This window comes from Corapipo altera, unplaced genomic scaffold (genome assembly GCF_003945725.1).
Source record: "Corapipo altera isolate COAL_440 unplaced genomic scaffold, ASM394572v1 61305, whole genome shotgun sequence".
NCBI classification, from domain to species: domain Eukaryota; kingdom Metazoa; phylum Chordata; class Aves; order Passeriformes; family Pipridae; genus Corapipo; species Corapipo altera.
Genome location: NW_020884909.1, coordinates 3,236,870 through 3,247,662, shown reverse-complemented (window position 1 = coordinate 3,247,662; position 10,793 = coordinate 3,236,870).

The following is a 10,793-nucleotide window of genomic DNA, read 5'->3' as shown; positions in this document are numbered from 1 at the left end:
AGCCCCGCCAGCTCGCTGCGGTCCGCGCCGCTCCTCCTCCCGCCGCCTCCTCCCCCCGGCCGGCCGGGCGGTGCCGGCGGCCCCCAATCCCAGCTGCGGCTGCTCCTGCTCCTCCTCCCCGCCATGGGGCCCGGCCCTACCCCGCAACCGCACGGGGTCGAGCGCGCCGCCGGGGCGCCTCGGCCGGGCGGGCACAGCCTCGGCCGGGCGGGCACAGCCTCGGCCGGGCGGGCACAGCCTCGGCCGGGCGGGCACAGCCTCGGCCGGGCGGGCACAGCCTCGGCCGGGCGGGCACAGCCTCCGCCGTGCTTCCTGGGAGGGACGGTGCCTCCCCTGCTCGGCGCGGGCGGCGAGAGGAGCGGTCCCACCCGCGAACGTCCGCCCTCGTCCCGGCTCCCCCGGAGAGGGTCAGGCGGCCGAGGCAGGGACAGCGCCTGCTGGGGCGGCCCCGTCCCGGCAGGTCCCTGGCCGGGCAGAGCCGCTCCGGGAGGCGGCGGGTCGGGAGCCGCGACGGGCGGGGGCGGCCGGGGCTGCGGGGGGCGGGCGCCTTCCCTAGAACCGGGGGAGGAACCTGTTGGTAGAGCCTGAAACGTGCCCGGGTTCTTCCGAGTCCCGGTCTAAGTGGGGGACAGCTGTTCGCTCTCCCGCCTGCTGAGTTTTCGCACGAGGCTTTCTTCCGAAATGTCAGGTTCTGAGCAGCGGGAGGTGCCCGAGCCGCTGCACGCCGCAGCTCCGAGCCTGCAAGTCCATCCACTGGTGAGGAGAAGTAAGCAGGATACACCACCTCTCCCAGTTTTGTCCTTCCCAGCTTCTACCATGTTTTATTTTTGTTTCTCCAAGAGAACTGGCAGCTGGACTTGCTGACCATATTTTGGGGGGAAAGATCTAAGTAGTGTGCTACACACGTAAAAAGAAAATCTTCTCTGTTAAAACCAAGTGTATATTTTCATGCTCTATACCAATGCAGTGGCACCACCATCAAGGTTAATGCATGTCTGCCTAGCTAAATACCAACATGCTGAAGCACGAAGATAATAAGAGGGATGGAGCACCTCTACTATGAGGAGAGACTAAGAGAACTGACACTGCTCAGTCTGGAAAAGAGAAGGCTTCAGCTGCAGCCTTCCAGTACCTGAAGAGGGCCTGCAAGAAAGATGTAGAGAGACTTTTTACAAGAGCATATAGTGAGAGGACAAGGGGAGTGGCTTTAAACTGAAAGAGGGTGGATTTATATTAGATTTGAGGAAGAAAATCTTCACTGTGAGAGTGGTGAGGCAGAAACAGTGGAACAGGTTGCCTCTGGAAAATGTGGATGCCCCATCCCTGGAAGTGTTTAAGGCCAAGTTGAATTGAGCTGTGAGCAATCTGGTCCAGTGAAAGGTATTCCTGTCCAAAGCAGGGGGATTGGAGCTAGATGATCGTTAAGGTCCTTCCAACCCAGGCCATTCTGTGATTCTATAAACGTTTTTCTCAGGGTTTACTGATGTCAGAAGTGTGGAGCTGTCACATTAACCCTCATTACTTAGTTGGTTAGAGCGTGGTGCTAATAATGCCAAGGCTGTGGGTTTGAACCCTGTAGGAGCCCCTCACTTATGAGTTGGACTTGATGATCCTTGTGGGTCCCTTCCAGCTCAGAATATTCTGTGATTCTATTCTGTGATTCTATACAAATGTCAATATTATGTTTTCACTAGTTTGTTGGTTTGGGGTTTTTCCCTAGAAAATACGCTGCTGGTATGATTTCATTTAAAAATTGCAAGCATAAGTAGTCTTTCACAATTACTTATTTACTCATCCATATATTCACCAGGCATTCACTGAAGCAGCATGAAGTGATTATTTCATACACTATCCAAGAAGCAAATGTGCAATGGTGCCTGCACATTACAGGAAAAACATGCAAGTTATACTGTGTCTGGGCAGAAATTACATATATTAAAGTTTTAAAAGGATTCAATCACAAGTCTAAAATGTACATGGATTCTGCCTTCTCTTACTGACAGGGAATTCAGTGTATTCATATGGAGTTTCCACCTTTCTGAAGGAGGTAGAGTCAAACTGATTGTATTCAGACTAATGGCACACATCTTTGTGATTAAAGAGTCAAAACGCAGGAGATCCTGTCCATCTGGGTTCAGTTTAAATGCTTAATCCTGTTCTGCATGTGACAGTATTGAGCTGGGAAAAAAAGAAATTTTCACCTCTAAAAATATATACTTGAGAGTATTTGGTGAATTATATACAACTCTATTCCACCTGCCAGCTATAAAAATATCCAGTAGACAGGGTTCAGGACTATTTTAATTTTTTGTCCGTGCTTACTGTTCTGCTGATTTAATTTATTGTTACAGACAGTCATTAATGCTGCTACAGTAGAGGCATACAGTGTGAGCAATTTTGTGGCCTAGTCATTAGCTGACTTGAATCTGTTCAGTTCTCCAAAAGAAAAGGTGACAAATTGAATACCCAGTGAATTCTATTTATTTTCTGTGACTTAACCTGGTTTCCACTTCTTAATTTATACTTTATTTTAAGTGAGTGCAGTTCTAAAATTCAGTAAACTTTGAAAACATAGCATGGATAGTGGTTTTGTTGATTAATAGTGCCTTTTAAATGGGCTTTCTTTTTCCATTATAGCAAGAGAGGTAGATCTGTATTAACAAAATAGGCCATAGCAAGTTCTTACCATTCTACCGCTGCTGTCTACAGTGAATACATTTGAATACAAATTACCCAGTTATTATGCAGAATACATAACATATTTTAGTAAGTTGGTCAGATTCGGGTTTACTTAAAAAACAGAAAAAGTTTTTGCTAACAGGATGAGGTTTATGTAATGGCGAGGAATTGGCAAGGCAGTACTCACATTCATCCAAAATCTGAGGGAGGAGGGACTCTTCTACTGCGTCTGGCCGTTACTGCCCCTGTTACCCCTCAGGTCAAGGAACAAGCAGGGAGATGGACCCAGACACACAGACTGGGGGCCTGTCCTCCCTCCCTCCCTCCCTGTACAAGGTCTCACAGGCAGAGGAGCACAGTTGCCAGATCCCTGCACACACATGAAGGCAGAGACCAAGAGCTGCTTTTTTACCATGCAACTCATCTCTCCTTACCGAGTGACACCTAATTCTAGCCTATATCTGTGCCTTAACTCTGCTTGATTCATGCTGTACCACCTGGGATCTTTTCACATTTCAGTTTCTCTTCCCCTTCAACTCCACAGTCAGTCTTTTCACAGGCAGTTTAATTTTTCTTCTGAAACTGCTTAAGTCTTTTTGAGTAGCTGTCTGTTCTTGGATAGTACTGTCCCACAGAGGAAGATGCTTCTGATGCAAGCAGATCTCAGACTATTTATTTTTCCACCCCCAACTCTGGTCATCTTCAGTTTTTGAGGTATCATCCTGAGACACAGACTTGGGAAGGGACACTTTCCAAGCACCACCAGCTGGATGTAAGTTAGATTCACTGACCTTTCATGTGTCTCTTAATCATACAGCAGTGGCTGACCAGACTGCCTTTAATCAAGTTGCAGAGTTATTGCACTATCACAAAGATGAGATTCTAGCCCACCTACAAAATCCAACATAGCATTTTTTGCTTCACAGAAAGAAAAGAAAGTATGGTGCACTACACAGGAGAAATATCAGATGATCTCCGTTACATTGGCCTCAAACATTTTAACTCAGTGTGAATAACAGAAGTGAGTAAGAGCATTTGTAACACTTCTCTTTGGCATTTTGCATTGCAAGTATTGTCTTTTATACAAGAAAGAAAAATATTGCTTCTGCTAGAAATTTAATGTTAACTGATCTTCAACCGTGTCTTTTCTTAAGAAGCTGCCAACCTCATGTTTACAAGCTAAGCATATGCTGAAGTCATGAAACAGGGGATATAATCACAGCAAATACACCTCTTGGGTGGTGCATACTATAAAGAAATTGATGGAAAACTACTCAAGTATCGGAGATTTTAAGTGAAAGCCAAATTTCCTTATGCCAGGTCTGAAGCATCTATGTGTATATTGAAGTCTTGCTACCAACAAGTCTATTGGCATTCTGCTCAGACACAAGGCCCTGCCAGCCACACGGGACCTTCCCTTCCTGCAGCAGAACTGAACAAGGTCATCTGAAATCAGCCTCTGGAAGTCATTTGTTTGTTTGTTTTAAGCTGTTAAGGAGCACTTCCATCAAGAGCTAGGATCGATAAGGTGAGAGAGAGGGAAGCTTATGCAATGCCAACTGTAAGGAGAGAGTCATTGTGAGTTTTCAGAGCAAAAGTTGAAATTCAGAGCCTTAAAATGTAAGCTTCTTGTAAGAAAAAAACAGTTCAATATTCTAACTTTCAAATAAGGGTTTATCAGTTTATCAGTTCAAAGTTTCAGAAAGGTATTTCTACCTGATTTATTTTACTTGTTTATTTCAGTCTGTCCAAAAGCCAGACATGGTCATCTTTGTAGAATGAAACACAATGTCAAACTGAATCTACTAAAATTATACACTCCCCAAAGTACTCGGTTGAAAATTATAGTGCAATCATGTATAGGAGAGAGCTCTAGAGAAAAATATTTACTCCTCTGGTGATGCCTTCTCAGTGAGCAAAATGTGAATGGTGAGGCATGTCCTGCAGTAAACAGATTTGTGTTTTGAAAGTCCAAAGTGCACAGGCAGCTTTAAAGTCAGAGAGAGCTGACAGATTTCTTAAAGGTCAAAATCCGCTTTGGCATCACCACTGCCTGGAATTTACGCATCTCCAATAGGAAGGAAGTCAAGGAAAAGGGAACAGCCATACTACTATGCTTCATAAACCCATATGCATAAAATATAAAACTGCCTTTCTGTGCAGATTCATTGACTTTCTGTTGTGTTTGTGTAACCCATTCCCCTGTGATATTTCAGAATTATTTTCGTCTCATGTCCAAATTACTGCTTTTATTCCCTATGAGGGGATGTTGCAGATTACACTATTAGAGCATTGCCACAGAAACCGCTGTTAGAGCTTGCACCTTGTCCTGCAAACCTTACCTGCAAACCTTACCTGCAAACCTTACAACAAGCTTACCTTGTTGTAGCAGCGTATCCACATTATCAAGCAGTTCAGCACCAATAGCTTAGTTTTGCAGTCCCAGCTTTGCAGTTTTACCTGAACTCTCTATTGACTTTAATATATCTGGCTAGATCTGCATTGTATTTTAAAACTACCCTTGACACTGGGCTTCCAGCCAGATTTGCTTGCTGTCTGTGCTGCATACCTGAGATGTTAGGTTTGCTTCTAAATATCACCTGCCATGTCTCACCTTTATATACAATGGTACCTTGAAATAAAAAGCACATTACTGGGATGGATCTCTGACCATCCTCCAATTTTTGAGCTTGATAGGTGTTTTAAAGCTCCTCTGTTAATAATTCAATACCGTGTCATTCAGGCCGTATTTTAATATCCTAAATTCCTTTCACATATAACAGCACTTACAATAGGATAATAAAATGTGACAGTGGTATATCAACAATAAAATGTTGATTGGCCAGAGATCTAGGGATTTGTCAGGCAAGTCTAGGTTCCCCAAGTAATCAGGTTTTTCACACTTTGAACAGATTTTCTCCTGCAAATGAGGTGTTTATTCACGAGTGAGTGGCTGCCAGGTCAGATTCCTTCCCAGTTTCGTTTCCATCTCTACTGTTTTCATCATGCTTTGGCATTCTGTTTCTGTCTCCAGCTGTGGTGGCTTTTGCTTTTGTGAACAACAACTGTAATAAGTGTTGTAATACATATGTAATAAGCTGTAATACATATGTGACTCTCCATCAGTACACTCTGGTAGCCATTTCCACAGTGGAAGATATACATTGTGCTCAGGGACATTTGGTAGAATGAGACTCTTCTTCCACAAAGAGGAGTAGTTCAATTTATTGATTTCTACTGTCTTTTTAAGTGATGTGCATGGCATCACAAATGCTGTTCATATTCCCAAACTATCACTGTTTTATTATATTAACACCTAATTGTAAACTGTATGACTTTTTTGTAATAACTGAAGCAGTAGTTTACATATACTGATAAAAAATGGAAAACACTTGATGCATTTTAATAGTCAGAACAATGAAACTATTCTTCAGCCATCAAAGATGAGTTGAAATTTTCTCTGTTGTCTCACTCTGAGAACAGAACCAAGCTTGCAATAACTGTCCTTTTTCTCTCTAGTTTTACATACATCTTAGTCAGCTCCTTGAGGACGTTAAATTCAGCCAAATGGCATTTAAACTAAAAAAAGCCTCAAGGAAAAGTAACTAGTGGTGCATTTCCTAATACACCTGTCTTTATGGGCTGCAAAACCTCCTGAACTACTTGTTTTGGGATTCTGGAAATAACTGAATGTATGTGAAGGGTTTGCTGTGTAAAAGCAGGCTATTCCACCAGGAAAATACTGCTCAGGCACTGGGGATGGCAGCAAGCTGGTTGGAGGCAACCAGCAACACGTCGACCATCAGGGACACAGTGCTGCAGCAGACCAGAAAAGTAGAGCAGTTCAGGAACAGCCCAGTCTCTAACAATGAGGCAGATCCAAGGTCAAGCCAAGAAAGCCACGACAGCAGGTCAGGGTTAGAATCAAAGAATTGTAGAATGGCTTGTGTTGGAAAGGACCTTAAAGATCATCTACCTCCAGCCCCCCTGCCCTGGACACAGACACCTTTCACTAGACCGGGTTGCTCAAAGCCCCTTCCAGCTTGGCCTTGAACACTTCCAAGGATGGGGCATCCACAGCTTGTCTGGCAACCTGCTCCAGTGCCTCACCACCCTCACAGTAAAGAATTTGTTCTATATCTAATGATATCTAATATCAAAGCTAATCCTACTCTCTTTTCAGTTTAAAGCCATCACCCCTTGTCCTGCCACTACATGCCCTTGTAAAAAATCCTTCTTCAGACTTCTTGTAGCCCCCCTTGAGGTACTGGAGTGCCACAATTATGTCACCCTGAGGCTCTCCCTGCTGCAGGCTGAACAATCACAATTCTCTCAGCCTTTTCTCATGGGGAAGGTGCTCCATCCCTCTAATCATCTTTGGTAACCTTCCTCTGGACTTGCTCCAGCAGGTCAACGTCCTTCCTGTGCTGAGGGCCCCAGAGCTGGGTGCAGCTTTCTAGGTGGGGTCTCACCAGAGAAGAGGAGGAGGACAGAATCACTCCCCTCACCCTGATGGCCACCTTCATTTTCTGGTTAACATACCTGTAGAAGCTCTTCCTGTTACTCTTTCATCCCTTGCCTGATTTAGTTTGAGCTTTGCCTTGGTCTTCCTCACCTTCCCCACCGTCCTCAACCCATCCTACACAACCAAACGTTATGCCAATACTCTTTCCAGGTTACTTGTCCTTATTCCTGCTGCCTGTGCATTTGTTTTTTTCCGTTTAGTTTGACCAGCAGTTCCTGACTCAACCATGCCAGTCTCTTACCTTCCTTGCCCGATTTCTTGCTTAGAATCATCAAGGTGTCTGTCAGGGCTCAATGATATCTGTAACATCACTCAAAGGCCTGAGGTTACAGGCAGAAGCAGCACCTTGGCAAAGGCAGGGAGGGAGGGCCTTGAAAGGCAGCTTGCCTCTCTTCCCCTGCAGTTGGGTGCCAGACCCCCGTGGAAGCAGCTTGAAGAACCTGTTGGTGCACACAGAGTTTTGACAGGAGGTCTGTAACTGTGTAGCATGAAGCCTGAAGCCTAGTTTTGGCAGATACATCATCAGGTGAACAAATAAGCCTTTAAAAATATGAACAGATTCCTGTTGTGGTTTCACCCCAGCTGGCAGCCAAGCACCACACGGCCACTGAGTCTCTCCTCCACCAGCGGGACCAGGGGGAGAATCAGAAGGGTAAAAGCCAGAAGACTCAGGGCTTGAGATAAAGACAGTTTAATAGGGAAAGCAAAGGTTGCACACAAGCAAAGGAATGAATTCACTGCTCCCCATGGGCAGGCAGGTGTTCAACCATCTCCAGGAGAGCAGGGCCCCATTACGTGCAATGGTGACTTGTGAAGACAAACACCATCACTCCAAACAACCCTCTCTTCCTCCTTCTTCCCCCACTTTATATACTGAGCATGATGTCATATGGTCTGGAATATCACTTTGGTCAGTTGGGGTCACCTGTCCCGGCTCTGTCTCCTCCCAGCCTCCCATGCACCCCCAATTTTCCTCCCCAGCTTGGCAGTATGAAAAGCAGAAAAGGCCTTGCCTCTGTGTAAGCCCTGCTCAGCAATAACAAAAACATCTCTGTATTATCATTTCAACCCTGTGTTCAGCACAAATCCAAAACACAGCCCCATATTAGCCACTGTGGAGGCAATTAATTCTACCCCACCCAAATCCAGCACAATTACTTAGAGCTAAACTCCATAGTGTTAATTTAAATGCAATCAAATTCTTACCCTCTCTGCTCCTTTCTCAGAGTGAGTAGCTACCCAAATAAACAAGGTGCCTCTATCACATTTTGCCTACGCATTTTCTCTTGTCATGCTTTCCTCTTTGTCAGGCTCTGACCTATGCTGGAAAGTGCAGTTCCCCTCTTATGAGGCGTATCAGCCAACTGTAAGACAGAGGAAAATGTTAGAGATTTTTAAAGAAATATCTTCTGCCTGCTCTTTTACTGTCGGCATTTATCTCCATTCTGTCTATTTTTAAATCAGTCACCCCACTCCTCAGTGTCCCAGTTCTAAATATTTTATTTTGAGGATGTAATTTACTAACTCAAGAGCTCTTTCAAAAGCTTTTGAGCTTGATTACTATCATTTGGAACATCTGCCTGACAAACTTCTGCATTAGCAGAATGTGGGTTTCATTTCTCAGGGGATTCATAGGTTTATTTCCAGGAAACCTTAATCCATGAGTGATTTTGCATAAAATAATTATCCTTTGCCTTGGATAGGTAAAAAGGTAACTTTTTTTTTTCCTCTCATTTTTTTAATGGATTAATGGAACATAGAAGAAAGAAGAGGTCCACAGTACAGCTAGCTATTTTTAGCTAGCTTCTACTGTCAGAATCTTGAAGACATCAGAATGAATAGCCTCATCATCTCTCCAGGTCTGCCACCACCTGTGCAATTAATAGATTATATTCATACCAGCAAAGCTGAGTAGCAGTTGACCCATTTTGCAAACAGATTCATAAATGTGTCTGAGACCTTTAGTAGTTACAAAACTGTTTCTGGAGTCTGGCTTTGTTGCTGCAACATCCAAATAAAAGCAATAGATGACAAAAAGTGAAGAAAAAAGGAGTTCTTTTTCTTTTGCTTAAAGATCTTTGTCTTTGGGGAGATTTCTACCACTAATAATAGGGTTTCTCTTACTGTTTGTTCCATGATGGACTGTAAAATAAGTATTTGTTGAAAGTTAGGGCTAAAAAAGTCATGAATTTGGACAGGATCAATGCAATGGAATATACAGGGACAATATTATCCCCTGTGTGTGTTTCAGGGGGTTCAACTGAACGGCATTCTGAGTGTCACTAAGAGTTTCAATAGCTGAAATCCTTTCCATTTTTCTGTATAACCTTTGGGGGTTAGTTCAAATGACTACATGTTTTATTTGGGGTTTAGAAAAGGAAAGGGAAAGCAGAACTCCAGGGCCAAATGCAAGATTATGGCTTTAAGCTGAATTTGTTGCTAGGTGTAATGCCCTATCCTCTGCAAGAATTTGCAGTAAGAACCTCTGTGATGACCAGCAGCTTCCAGATGTGTTGAACTAGCAGTTGTAGTACAAATTCTAATTGTTCAAAAAATTTGTAGTAGGATTTTGAAAAGCTGCGGTTTTGGAAACTGGACATAAATTTTTCAAATAACTTCTTCTGAGTGACTCCAATCTTAATGTCACAGCAAATACCTCATTCTCTTGCATCTACGTAGAGTTATTTTTATAACAGAAGGTCAACAAAATGAGTCATACGTTTTTGTTTTAATATTTTATTGCATGCAACAGGGCTTTTATTAAATGCAACAATGCTGTCTAGTGTATTGCTTGAATTGATTTCACTGCACAGTTTTAGGGTCCTGCTGGCTCCTCTACTGAGAATGTGTAACAATTTTATTTTTTAAACAGATGCAGGATGGTGATGACAGAAATCAAGACACTGTGATTTATGGGATGCAGACAGAATGATTTCCATTTAAGTGCTGAATAGGGCTAAATATACAGGTTCTGAACGTAGTTCTGGGAATTTCCTACAGAACACGTACGCTGCAGCTAACATGAGGGTAATTGCCATCCACTGCCTGACTGTATAAATGAAAAGCTATTGGTAGTTCCCTGACAGTCCTGAAAACTTTTTTTCTCTAGAAACTGGCTTTAGAAAGTCCTTTTCTGGCACCAGTCTTCATATAACAAAGCAAGGCAGAGATTATCTTAACCAGGTGACATGTTGTCTAAGAAGAACTTTTTCTGAACATCACATAGAGAGGTTCAAGAAAAATACAGACTATAGGATCAACATTTTAGTTAGGGAGTGTTTAATGTTATGAGCTAGCTGAACAAAGTGAGTGATCTCAAAAATATTTGACAAAAAGCCTTCTTGTATGCCACGTTTCTCTGAAGAAATTCAGTTCTAATATAGCAAAAGAGGAAGCCAAAAGATCTTTTAAAATGATCTGTGCATCGAGGCAAAACTTACTACCTCCAGCTAGTTCAGAATATGCCTGAAAAATGGCACAGGGACTCCTCATTGTAACAGAGATACACCAAAAACAGACCAAGACAATGGTGCGTCATACTTGATATTGTTTTGATCTGCGAATTTCCCAACAAAACCAGTTTGTTAAT